Genomic DNA, 13,178 nt, shown 5'->3' on the forward strand with positions numbered 1-13,178 from the left:
CCTTTGCCCAGCAGAGAGCCTGAGGCCCTGCAGAGAGCCTATGCCCTCCAGAAGTCCTAAAGCCCAGCAGAGAGCCTGTGCCCAGCAGAGAGCCTGTGACCAGCAGAGAGCCTGTGACCAGCAGAGAGCCTGTGACCAGCAGAGAGCCTGTGACCAGCAGAGACCCTGAGCCCAGCAGAGAGCCTGTGCCCAGCAGAGAGCCTGTGACCAGCAGAGAGCCTGTGACCAGCAGAGAGCCTGAGGCCCAGCAGAGACTGAGGCCAAGCAGAGAGCCTGTGACCAGCCTAGAGTCTGAGGCCCAGCAGAGAGCCTGGGCCCAGCAGAAGGCCTGTGATCAGCAGAGAGCCTGAGGCCCAGTAGACAGCCTGTGACGAGCAGAGAGCCTGAGCCCAGCAGAGAGCCTGAGCCCAGCAGAGAGCCTGAGCCCAGCAGAGACCCTGAGCCCAGCAGAGGGCCTGAGGCCCAGCAGAGGTCCTGAGGTCCTGCAGAGAGCCTGTGCCCCAGCAGAGAACCTGAGGCCCAGCAGAGAACCTGCATCCAGTTGAAAGCCTGTAACCTGCAGAGAGCCTGAGCCCAGCAGAGACCCTGAGCCCAGCAGAGGTCCTGAGGTCCTGCAGAGAGCCTGTGACCAGCAGAGAACCTGAGGCCCTTCAGAGAGCCTGTAACCTGCAGAGAGCCTGAGCCCAGAAGAGAGCCTATGACCAGCAGAGGGCCTGAGGCCCAGCAGAGAGTCTGAGTACCACCAGAGCTCCCTGCTTGGCATCCACATCTCCCTTGGGAATACACGGGCCAGCTCAGTGCCTGGGCCTGGCAGTACTGTTGCCAGATTGCTCTGGATGTCAGTCAATCCTGCAGACTGACACTCCTGGGCGTTGTGGCCCCGGGGAGCAGAGAGCCTATGATCAGCAGAGAGTCTGTGCGTCTGTGCCAGCAGAGAGCCTGAGGCCCAGCAGAGAGCCTGCACCCATAGAGAGCCTATGGCCCAGCAGAGAGCCTGTGACCAGCAGAGAGTCTGTGACCAGCTAAGAGCCTGAGCCCAGTGGAGATCCTGCGCCCAGCAGAGAGCCTGAGGCCCATTAGAGAGCCTATGCTCAGTGGAGAGCCTGTGACCAGCAGAGAGCCTGTGCCCAGAAGAGAGCCTGGGCCCAGCAGAAAGCCTGCCACCTGCCTCACTCTGCTGTGGAAGTTTGGTTCCACGGCTCCATCAGCAAGTTAGAAATGAATGTGTACATTCATTTGGGCAGATTTATTGCTAATCCAAAATGATTTTTAAATGAATACCCTCTTATCATCCAGAGACCCTAACCCTACCATTACTAATCAAGTTCCCCGTATTATTGTTTTCCTTCAGCACCTACTCTGGTACATACACGTTGGTCCTATGACGGGGGACAGATGAGACCCACCCCCCGGGCAAGGTGCTGCCTGCCAGGCAGGGGCTCAGGATCCAGGCACCCACCCAAGAGTTCTCAGCTTCTCCATCTAGAGGGACGCTGTGTCTGTGAACTCACCCACTTGATCAAAGTTACTCTCACCTTGAGATGAGCCCCTATGGCACTGCCTCAGGGCCGTGGGTGTGTAGATTGACAGCACTTTGACCTATTGCCTGCTTCCACTCGTGCAGACCTGTTGGTGCTCAGCCCCCTTGCCCCTGCTCTCAGATGTGACAAGTGTCCTTTAGCCTACTTAGAGCTGTGTTTGCCCATTTTTTTATTTTTTTGGGGGGGAGGAACGGCTGATTTTGCTGTTCAGAGCAGCCCCCAAGCATAGTGCTGAGGGCCAACTCATGCTCCTCAGGGCCCCAAGGCTGCAACGTGGGGAAGGAAATCGAGTTGGCAAAGCTTCATCCAGGCCAGAGCTGAGTGAACTCAATGTTATTGGACCAGCAGAGGATTAAAGAACGTGTCTACCCAGGAACTCCCACAAAGCAAGCAGCACACAGAAGGACCAAACTCACGGAGCCCAGCCCTAGGTAACTGCTCCCTGGGAGCTGAGGTGTGGGTTGGTGTCACTAATCAGCACTCAGCTGGATACGAGTATTGCCAACCAGGTGTCGAGTGGATTTAGAAAGCCGCGTTCGCTGGAGCTGTGGTGGATGGACTGGAGGCGTGTGGCTGGCCGTCACTGATCCAGCTGGACTACCACAGCACTTTAGCTGAACGGACCAGGGCCTCACCCAGGTAGAGGAGAGGATCTACCATCACGTGCACACCTGTGATGTGTGGGCACTGCCAGGCGGGGCAGGCGGTGAGGAGGGCTCAGCTGGGCAGGCATCGAGGATAGGGAATGACGGCGATGGACCTGGTACGAGGGAGAGAGGAACCAAGGTGAGCCAGGGCTCTGTTTTGGGCACCAAGTTTCCCGCGCTGGTTCTCCCAAAGAAGAGGGACACGAGGAGCAGGGACATCCTCCAAGGAGAAATGAAGAATTTGACAGGACAGGTACCCGGGTGTCCAGGGCTTCATTGCCTCAGGGATGAAGCTCCCTGCTCGGCATTCACATCTGCCCTGGGGAATACACAGGCCAGCTCAGAGCCTGGGCCTGGCAGGACAGTTGCCAAATTGCTCTGGACGTCAGTCCATCCTGCAGACACTCCTGGGCATGTGATGGCCTGGGGAGCAGGGTTTGTTAACTGTTCTTAGACATGCCCGTCCTAGCTAGGTGCAAGTTACTTAGTGCTGGGGCTCAGATAAGGACATCCTCCACATTGGGCAACGTGAGCAAGCAGGCCACAGAGAAAGACCGGGAAGCTAACGTGGGTGAGGAGAGGGGTGGTGACGGCAGCAGAATAGCAAGAATATTTTGTGACAAGCAGGGCTTCTCTTTACCTTGTCCCCTCTAGGCCACCACTTACTTTGCCAGCCTAAGCCCCAGGAAGCAGGAACCCAGATAGTCTGCCCTCTGCTGTATCCCAGACCAGAGGAAACCTGGTCCATGCTAGGCTCACAGTGATGGGTTTAGTAAACCATGCTTGGATTTGGTTCTGTAACCCCACCAGCAGTTTTAAGAGATATAAAGAGCATTAGGTGTTCGTCCTGCATTCCCTCAACTTTCAACCACAAAATAAGCAACTCTGTCCAGGAGCTGAAGCCTCAAGCCTCAAATATTTGCTTGGTGCTTTTTGTTTCTGGCCATGATAGGGCTAATGGTCCCAGAGCCTGCTCCACAGTCCACACTAGAAAACTGGACAAACCATAGGAAACAGCCAGGCCCCAAGCAACTATCCTCCTGAGAATATGGACCAGCGAGGGGCACCTCATACTTGTCTGGCTTGTGCCCATCTGGAGACACTTCCTGAGTGTAGGCAGAGCACAGAGGTCACTGTCAAGAGACGGAGGCCACAAACCAGAGCCTGGGGCAGATCCCGGAGGGGACTCAGCCATGCAGAGAAAGCATCTTCAGTCTGCATGGGCCTGGCCTTTGCTGGACACCTGGGTGTGAGGTGGACAGCCAGGACTGATGGGCTTCTGAGTTCTTCCACCAGAGGGGAGAGGCTGGGCAAGCTGATGTGAGCATAGCCAGAAACCAACTTCGCCTGTTAGCAGGCATAAAGGTCCAGCAGAGGCCTGTGCTGTCTGAATGCACCCACCTCCCCAGACTGGCTTATCCTGTCCCCCCCCCAAAAAAAAACTGTTTGTACAGTTCATAAGCTCAGATCCTTCAGAGACCAGACACCAGTGGCTTGAGACAAAAATTTAGCAATTTATGTTTTTTATTAGAAAAATTGGTTTAAAAAAAGCTTATTAATGTTGAAAGAATGCTTTAACTTCTATTGGTATAGCACTACATGGTGTCTTTTTAAGACATATCACATTTTACTAAAAATTCAAAATTTTCAGCTTTTGTTTGCTTTATTTTTAGTAGTTCACTTTTCTCCAATATTTGAATTTAATTCCATACAAATTACTTTCAGACTATAAAATCAGTTAGCTGAAGTCAAACAACAAAAGGTAGAAAACAAAACAAGAAGCTTGTGCCCCAAACAGAGCAAGGGCAAATGAGTTTCATAAGGTGAACAAGCCCCTCCCTCCTAGTATTTAAATATCGAGGGCATACACAATAGGAACTGCTGCTTGTGTTTATTTATTCCCTCCACAGAAAACACTGGAAAACTTTCGAGCCAAAAATACAGGCTGACTCTTCTTTAGAAAGGTGTTTTTCTTTTAAAATTGAGTAATTTTAAAAGTCAATAAATTTTTATTTAAGGAATTTCCCATTGTGATTTTTCTGTTGACCATTTCAAGGATGCCCTTTTTAAAAGAACTGGAGGCTTACTTAGTTGTTTCAATCGCCCACCATCCTTTTCCCACTTGAATTATAGAACAGCGATGATTTCACTATTCTCCACTGTCTGGAGCCGCTATGGTCAAAAGATATGTGTACACCTGTAAATCCTGAGTAAAGGGGTGCTGAACAGGTATTGCACCCTGCAATACATTGGGCTTTACCCCAGGTTGGATAAGGAAGGTGTGGGCATCACCCAATGGGGTTGAGTTACACCCACTTGTTCCTTTGTAATCCTACCCCTTTGCCCTTTTTGGGATAGATGTTCCATGGAAGCTCCCCTTGTGTGTCCCCTATACAAGAATAAAGAATTCCAGTGGCTCTCTCTTTCCATGAACCCCTAAGGTAACAGAGCTGTCCCTGAATTTTGAAAAGGTACTTCTGTGTTGCATGCTTTCTTCGCTGTTTTCTTAAGTTACTGGAATAGTCAGATTTGTGAACCCAGCAAAAGTCGCCAGCTCCGATAGATGGCGATACTCCACCTAGTATATTTGGGATTTAATTTCTTCAAGTAATTGACTTAGGATCCAAATAGGAGAAAAACAAACAGCCATAAGCAATGTGCACAAAGCCTTATACTTTGGGGTACAGATGGATCTGCCTGGTTCTCAAGGGCTGACATCTTCTCTATACATCAGTGAATTCAAGTCATATCTGTTCCTATCATCACACCCAGTCGTGCAGATGTGGGATATGCCAATACCCAGAGAAGAAGAAAAATTAGGTCTTCCATATTTTTTAATTGTCTTGTAGTTCCTTCCCATAGGCCTAACAAACAGTCCTATGAGTAAAACAAAACCATAGAATTGCCCTACGAGGCATTTCCAACAGTGAGTGGCTGCAGGAGAAGACAGACCTCAACTCGATGTTTATTTTTTAAAGTGCCAATTATAGATGGAACAAAAAGAAAGCAGAGATGGCCTGTGGTCCACCATCCACAGCTGACCCTTCTTCCCCCGGGAGTTCCAGAGAGCACCTTTGTCATCCCAGTGGCCCTCAGGCAGATGCAGGGCACATTCAGATTTACAGGTGAGGCCAAGCATCCGCCTGAGGACACATGGCTTAATGGCCAAGGAGCCAGACATTGGACCAGATACCCTGGCTGCAGAAGCTTCTAGGCCCTGGGAGCAGCAGTTCCCCAAAGTTTGAGTGGACTGACTGGGAGGTAAGTACAGCAGGTGGGGCAAGGCTGGAGGAGGTGGGCACTGGGGGCTGCCCTGGAAGGGTACCTCCGCCCTGTGGCCTCTTCCCCTCCTCTCTCTCTGCTTCCTGACCCCACATGGAGCTGAGCTCTCCTCTGCCAGGCCCTTCCATGATGTGCTGCCTCATGTTGGGTTCAGAGCTACAGAGCTGGCCATATGTGGGCTAATGCCTCTGAAAAACTGCAAGCCCCAAATAAAGTCCTTTCCTCTAGGCTGTTCCTGTCAGTCACCCTAGGGGGAACCATGGAGGGCAGAGTCCAGGACGGGTGCATGATGGAGTGGCCCTGGGAGGTACAATCTGCAGGAATCACAGCTGAGTGGGAGGGCTGAGGAAAGGGGAGAGTAAGAACCTGGACTGGCAGCCAGACGAATGATGCTGCCCTCTGACCAAGCATGGATTGCTCAGGCACATCAGGAGCATGCTTTGAAATAAGGTCTTACTGATTCAAGTTCTGAGGACGTTAGTAGAAAAGCATGCTGCTCAGATACCTGCAGGTCCAAGCTCAGAGGTGAGGTAGGAGCTGGAGACCTGGCGATGGAGGTGAGCTTGGCTGGAAGAGCTAGGCCAGGTGAACGTCCAGCAAGAAGAGAAGGCTGGGGATGGGGCACCCAGGACATAAACCCTGCCACTCAGGCAGAATTTGTGTGGGTCACGGGCTTCCTCCACCAGAGACCAAGGAACTGACCCCCAATGGCACCTGCAGAGCCCAGTCACATGTCTCGTCCTCATGAGATTAGGGATTTCCTATTCCATAGAGTGCACCGAACAAGAAGTTGTCGTTCATGATAGATAATCAAAATGCTGCTGTCTACACGACCCTAAGCCTTGTTCCTAGGGACTGTGGACCTAGATGGGTTCGTCTCATCAAGGGAGAAAGACATGAACAGCCCTGACATGGGAGCATGCTGCCCGGAGACAACTCCATTCAGACCCGCAGAAGGGCCTTCTCCATGCACATCCACCAGCAAAGTCTTCTGTGCTCGGGGCCTGTTTGTTGATCCTTTGTTCATCCCTGTGCATGTTAGCATATGAAGTCACACGAGGTCATTGAAGAAGGGTCAGATGAGAAAAAGCCTCCATAGCACAGCGGTCAGAGAGCCAGTCCCCCTGGAACAGACCAAGAGCCCTCCTCTGAAGTACACAGAAGCAGTCAGGTGGGTTCTCAGCACTGGACAATGCTTTTCAAATTAGAAAGGGCAGTAAAACTTTCCTCCAAAGTTAGAGACTGAATTGTAGCCACCCAAAATTCATGTTGACGTTCCAACACCCCCACCCCCACCGGCCCCTTTCCTCAGAATGTGACTGTATTTGGGCAGAAGGTATAAAAAGGTGATCAAATAAAGTGAGGTCATCAGGGTGGGCCCTGATCCAATCCGACTGGTGTCCCTGAAAGAAGAGACTTGGACAGAAGATGCTACCTGCAAGTCAAGGCGAGGCCTTGGGGACACTGTCCTGTGATCCCAGCTCTCTGCTGGCAGCCTCCAGGTTGGGGGCCGATGCCCGTCTGTCATGTGAGCCCCTGGCTCTGCACTGTTGCTGTGGCTCTCATGAACTAACACACTGAATAGTCCACACTTCACAACTCCGTGGCCGTGTCCCCGATGGCTGGATGTGGTGCTCAGTGTGATCACAACAAACGCCCTGCCTCAGCCAGGACAAAGCTGCTTTCAAGGGCAGGCAGGAGAGGGTAATTGGAAACCCCCAGTGTGAAGGCCACATCTGGAAGCGGGGTGCTCACAGCACCTTGCCTTCTGCTCGGACTCTGGTGAAAGCACGGTATACCCTGGCTCCTGAGTCCCAGCACCAGCAGTTGCTGGCTAAGGGCAAAGGCAGACACTCAAAGCAGAAAGGAGGCAGCCTGTGGACAGCTCCGCTGCTCATCACTAGCCTGTCCACAGGCCTTCACTTGAAAAAACCAAAGCTATCATTTCTCTAATCAGTGCTTGCTGAGAGGACTGTCTGTCCTTCACCTTGTGAGATTAGGAACAAGAGGCAAGGAGGCCAAAACTGCCTGCTCTTCTCGGCTTGGTCTGTTTCCTACAATCCAGTGAGTTGAATTTGGAAGGCGCATCCAGGTATCGTTCTCTGGGTTGTAACATATTCTCTCCTCTCTGAAGTGGCACCCCCTTTCTCCACAGAAAAGCCCTCTTCACCATGGCTGATTTTAGGACTGTCAGCAAAAGAGTCTCTGCAAAAGAGTCCAGTGTAGATAAACTTCCTATTTTTGTGTCACCCTGTTTACTTGGCCACTGGCCGAGAAGATACCAGCACTCCAGGTGCTGGACACTCCCATACTAGTTTTTCACAAACATATCCAGTATAGTACTTTGTAGAAATGTGAAAACAAGGCCTCTGGCTTTGAGCTGGGCTTCACAGAGATGTCTACATTTTTAAGATAAGTTACAAATGGGCTCCATGGTAACAGCTGGCAGGGGGAGGAAAGAAAGGGGAGAAGAAACTCTCCCCTTCCCAGATGTTGTCCTTGAAGAGTTAACTTGCCCAGAACAGTGAAAGAAAAAGCTGCTTTTATGAGAACTCCTGCAGACTGTGAACTTCTGAGCCCCTCCCCTTACATGCTGGGTATGAAACTCTGAAACTCCCTGAACTCTGGGTTCAGGGGATTGATTGATTACAGCAAAGGCTGTACCCTCTGAACCTGGCTGCAGCCAAATAAAACTGTTTCCTGCTGTCTTCGGTGCCTTGCCTCGTTTGTCCCTACAACATCTCTACAGTCTATAGTTCTGGACTAGCTCCTATTTTCTTTCTCTGCTTCCTTCCTTCCCTCCCTCACTCCCTCTCCTTCTGTTCTTCCCCAGCAGAGCGCATTAGTGTCCCTGTGTGGACACACACATGGGTCCTGCCAGGCCTCTGGCTGCATCATTCATTACCTGATCCTGCCCACAGGCTCTGTCCAGAAGTGGGTCCTGTGAGCAGGCTGAGCATGGGCTGGAGGGATCCCAGCCCATTGCCCTTGCCTTGTCCGAGGTCCCAGAAGAAGGCATCGGTGGACTGTTAAGGAGTGCAGAGCAGGCCCTTGTCCAGTGTCCCCTTCCCACTGCCTGACCACTCTCCTCACCTCCTTCACCAGCTCTCCTCCTGGGTGCCGTTCTCTCCTGACCTGGGCCAACAACCTTATCTGACTTCTGAGGCCAAGTCCTTCTTGTTTGGGCCCAGGTCGGTGGGCCTTTTCTGGTCCTCTGATCACCCTCAGGGATCTCTGTTTCTCAGATAATCTGTCCTATGACCAGGCCAAGGGCCGATTGTTGAGAAGCGGCCTCCAGCGACTGCTGCCCCAAGCTTCTTAAGGAATGGATGTGCAAAGGTGAAACTTGTCACAGAGGCAAACCCCACAGGACATGAGGAGGGGCCCTGGAAGGGAAGGGTGTAGCCATCCATGTGCCTGAGAACAAAGACAGAAGCTGGGCCTGGCTGTCAGTCCTCCTGGAGAGGCTGGGTGTGCCCTGGAGGATGGAGTGGGCAGGAACCAGCTGAAAAGTAGCTCTTGACAATCACTGAAATCTCACCCCATTCCTCACAGAGGCAAGCTCAGTCCTCTGCACCCCACAGGCCTGGATGCACCTGAACTCGGTGGGTGCTCTGAGCTCCGAGAAGTCTGCTGGGTCAAAGCACAGAACCAGAGACCAGGCCCAAGGAGATGCCACTCCAGTCCGTCAGGCACTGCAGGGAAGCTGGGCCTGTATCAGCTGCACTCACCTAGGGCTGGAGAGCCACTGCAGGATTGGGAGGGAGACAGCCAGGATGTCTAACAGGCACGTGCCCACGCAGGGAGAAGCTGGGCCAGACACCATCCCCCTAGCTGGCCTGGCACAGCGGGGTGGCCTGGCTAAGCTTCTACCACCCCTAACGTTCCATGTGTCTATGAGACACGATGTCCCAAGCTCAGAAGGGCCTCCTCAGGTAGCCAGGCTAACACCAGGTGGACCCATGTTGTTGCCAGGCTGACACGATGACTGCTGACTCTGCCTCGGTCAGCCTCACTGTCCTCCTTCCTTTGCCCAATGCCTGTGGGTGAGACGCTGGGTTTTGAGTTGTCTCCCACTTCTGTTCTTGGCCAGGAATAAAAGTCTCCCTCACTGATCAACAGGTGCTCAGTCTTGTTATTGGTTCCATAATTCCCAGAGGGAAAAAGGACCCAGGCTTTGGGCTCAAAATTTGATAACACTGGGACACCACAGCAGCAGCATCCTGACCACTGTGGTAGCCCCAGTGGGTGCCTCTTCTACCTAACCCTGGACCTGGGCCACCTGCTGAGCTGGACCAGAGGAAGTCCTGGCTGTGGGCAGCTGTCCTGGGGCCTCAGAGCTGGGTGGACTGGGAGGGCCAGATAAGTCCTGAACCCAGACAGACCTCGCCTTACAAACCACTAGCAGAGCTGAGGTAGCTCTCACTTGCACCCTGGTGTCAGCGCCCCGTGGCTTAGAGTTCAGAAAGGGGGAACCTGGCTTCTGGGTAAGACTATATTTCAATAAAGGCTTATTAGTGAAGGTTCTGTGGTTGAAAGTTGTAGAAATCAGGCAAAGAAGAGGGTTTATTGGAAGTATATAGGTCTGGGTGTTTTCTTGCCTTTTTTCTTTTCTTTCTTTTTTGGGGGGGTGGTATTGGGGATTGAACAGAGAGCCTCGTGAGTGCTACGCAAGCACTGCACCATGGGCTACCTCCCCAGCCTGCTCTGGGTGTTCTCTAGCACCAATGGCCAGGTTTCCTTTTGTTTTCTTTTGGCACTGGGGATGGAACCCAGGGCACTTGACCAGTTAGCCACATCTCCAACCCTTTTCATTTTCTATTTTGAGAAAGGATCTTGCTAAGTTGCTTAGGGCCTCACCAAATTGCTGAGGCTGGCCTTGAACTTGCAATTCTCATGCCTCAGCCTCCTGGGTCTCTGGGATTATAGGTGTGCACCCAGCTCAACCACCAGTTTTCTGCTTCTCCAAGAGTCCTTCAATTCCAACACTACCCGGAGTCAGTGCAGACCCAGCAGAGCATCAGGGCTCATCCCACCCTCCACCTCAGGAGCCAGATGCAGGTCCCAGCCTCCGGTACTTCTGACTGAAGATCTCCTCACTGGCTGGGAAACCCAGAACAGCTCAGAAAGCACTTCCTTTGATGGGTTCCTTTTAAAGGGTGCACTCAGGAACCGCTGGAGGGAAAAGCTGCTGGAGACTAGGCCCCTGCGTGCAGGCTCCATGCCCCATCAGGCAGGCCTATGGGATGTGCTCACCAACAACAGCTAGTCTCCTTCAGGTTCTGTCCTCCTTGCTCCAGCTCCCTGGCCTTCCTGGAAGTCCAAGAGGAAGCCAAAGTCTCACCCTTCTACTCGCTGGGCCTTTGGGTGATCAAATTCATCATGAGACAATCTATGGCCCCACACTAAATTACAATGTTAGCTCAACCTCAGATATGATTAATCAGAAGGGATTCGTTATTATTAACACCAGAGACACACCTATCAGGAATTCCAGGGGTTTTAGGAGCTCCGCACCAGGACCTGTGAACAAAGACCACATTTGGTTCCTGCTCTGGTGCCATGGGTTCCCCTAGATCTAGAGGGAGGCTGAGGAAGCAAGTGTGGGCAAGGGCTCCAGAGGTCTTGGTAGCAAGGAGGCTAGCCTCCACTCCCCCGGCTGCTGGGCGTGAGCCACCGGGCCCTGGCCTCGGCTCACAGCGACCCCGGGAGCCTGTCGCAGTGTGGGCATCCCCCAGGACCGGGCCCAGAAGCTCGGGTGGAGCAAACCTATACCCCTGCAGGAAGGGGCCTGAGCGCTGTTCTCCCCGCGCGCGCGTTGCCGGGTACTGCCCCAGAATGGGGAACTGCGGGGTGCCGGCCTCGCATTCTTCCTTCCTCTCGGATTTTCTGTATTCCTGGAGGACTGCTGCGTCTGGGCACTACGTGGAAGTCCACGATTTCCCGGCGCGGCGAGGCAGGTGTGCAGCGCAGAGCCGCCCTGAGAGACGGAGCCCCGCCCTCCGGCCAGTGCGCGCTCGGAACCACCGCACCGGGACGCCAGTCGCCCTCGCCGGGTGCTGGCTGGCCCTCAGCTGCTCGTGTGCCCGAAGGGGAAGTACTGATCCCTCAGGCGTAGGCGCGGGGGTCTGAAGTCGCGCGGTCAGAGCACAGAGCAGGTGCTCGCTGGCGCCCCCTGCGGACCCGGAACCGGCCTTCCCTGGGGAAGATGAAGGACTTCTGTAAGGCAGGGTGACCGCGGGACCTGCGGTTCCGTGCAGCTGCAGGCGCGGGGGAGGGGCGTGGAGGCGAGCTGGCCCGGCCCTCGGCGAGCTCTGCAAGCTGGCTCTGGAAGATGTCTGTTCGCTCTTTGGCTTTTCACCATTTCTTGCCATCTGAAAAATGGGACTGGCAAAGCTTGATTTGCGGTTCTGAAAATTACCCCAGAAGATGCAGCACAGCCCTCAGTAGCTGTCCAGTTGGTGACAGGCGTCCCTGTTGGACTGGGAGATCCAGGAATGATTTAGAGACACGCAGTATCGGTTGCTCCGCAATACCACGTCTGGCTACCAGAACCAAAGAACCAAAAGAACCAAAGAAACAAAGAGGGAGACCACTGTGTCTCTTGGAGTGTTTCTCAGAAAGAAGGAAACCAAATTTAGATCACAGCGCGTAGATCACAGCGAGTGTTTCTAAAGGGCTGGAAACAAGCGCCCAGTTATGTGGTCACTTTTAAAACAAAGGCAGTAAAATGTGCTCCCTCACAAGTTTCTGGAGCTCTGGAATGAGGGGTGCTGCTCTGCTCCGGAGAAGCTGGGCAGTCCCATACTGGTCCTTCGGGCTTAGCTCCCTCTGCTGCCCACAGGGACGCACCAAAGCAACACGTGACTTCCTTTCTTCTCTCTGAAGCCATCCGCGCCTCCACTGAGGTGCAGCTCTGTGGCAGAGCGCTTGCCTAGCCTGGGAGGCCCTGGGTTCTACCCTCAGCACCACAAGGGGCAAATAAGCACAAAAAGTCCCTCCTATCTGTGTCATCCGACTCCCAGGCCTAGGAGGAAAGGCGGTTCAGGATGGTAGTATTTATTAGCAAGACACCTTCACTGTGCGGTGAACCTCACCTCCAGCCTCCAAAGACATCTTAAAGGTGCACACGGAGGGCTGGGTTGTAGCTCAGTGGTAGAGCACTTGCCTGGCACGTGTAATGCCCTGGGTTCAATCCTCAGCACCACATAAAAATAAAGACATTGTGACAATCTACAACTAAAAATTATTTTAAAAGAAAAAAAATGGTGCACTGGAATGCCCTTCATTTTTTAAAGGGAAGAGTCCACCCCCTCCTTCCGGGCTTGCTGGTCGTGGCAGGCTCCAGAGGCCCCTGCAGATGGAGCTGCTGGGCATGTTCCCTATGCCTCTCCCTCCAGGGGTCTGGTTTCCGCCCACTGCTGCCCTCTACCCTGGGCTCCCATTCAAGCAGAAATTCCCATCAGACTCCCTGTGTAGAAGATGGGACTTCACTGGCAAACACTGTGCCCGGATGAATTGGTCCAGCTGATTTGTGGCATTTTGATTGATGCTCAGTCGGATGTGACTTTTTTTTTTTTTTTTGAGAGAGAGAGAGAATTTTTTTAATATTTGTTATTTAGTTTTCAGTGGACACAACATCTTTATTTTATTTTTATGTGGTGCTGAGGATCGAACCCAGTGCCCCACGCATGCCAGGAGAGCACGC

General features: G+C 52.9%; 1 non-coding gene across 1 annotated transcript; it reads right to left on the bottom strand.

Moving 5' to 3' along the window:
- Positions 1-5,024: 5,024 nt before the first annotated feature.
- On the bottom strand, positions 5,025-5,146 carry LOC125615922. Its single transcript, XR_007346527.1, has one exon. It is a non-coding gene; the product is annotated as a small nucleolar RNA SNORA18 (small nucleolar RNA).
- Between the last annotated feature and the right edge of the window lie 8,032 nt (positions 5,147-13,178).

Source organism: Marmota marmota, unplaced genomic scaffold (assembly GCF_001458135.2).
Source record: "Marmota marmota marmota unplaced genomic scaffold, marMar, whole genome shotgun sequence".
In the NCBI taxonomy this organism is placed as follows: domain Eukaryota; kingdom Metazoa; phylum Chordata; class Mammalia; order Rodentia; family Sciuridae; genus Marmota; species Marmota marmota.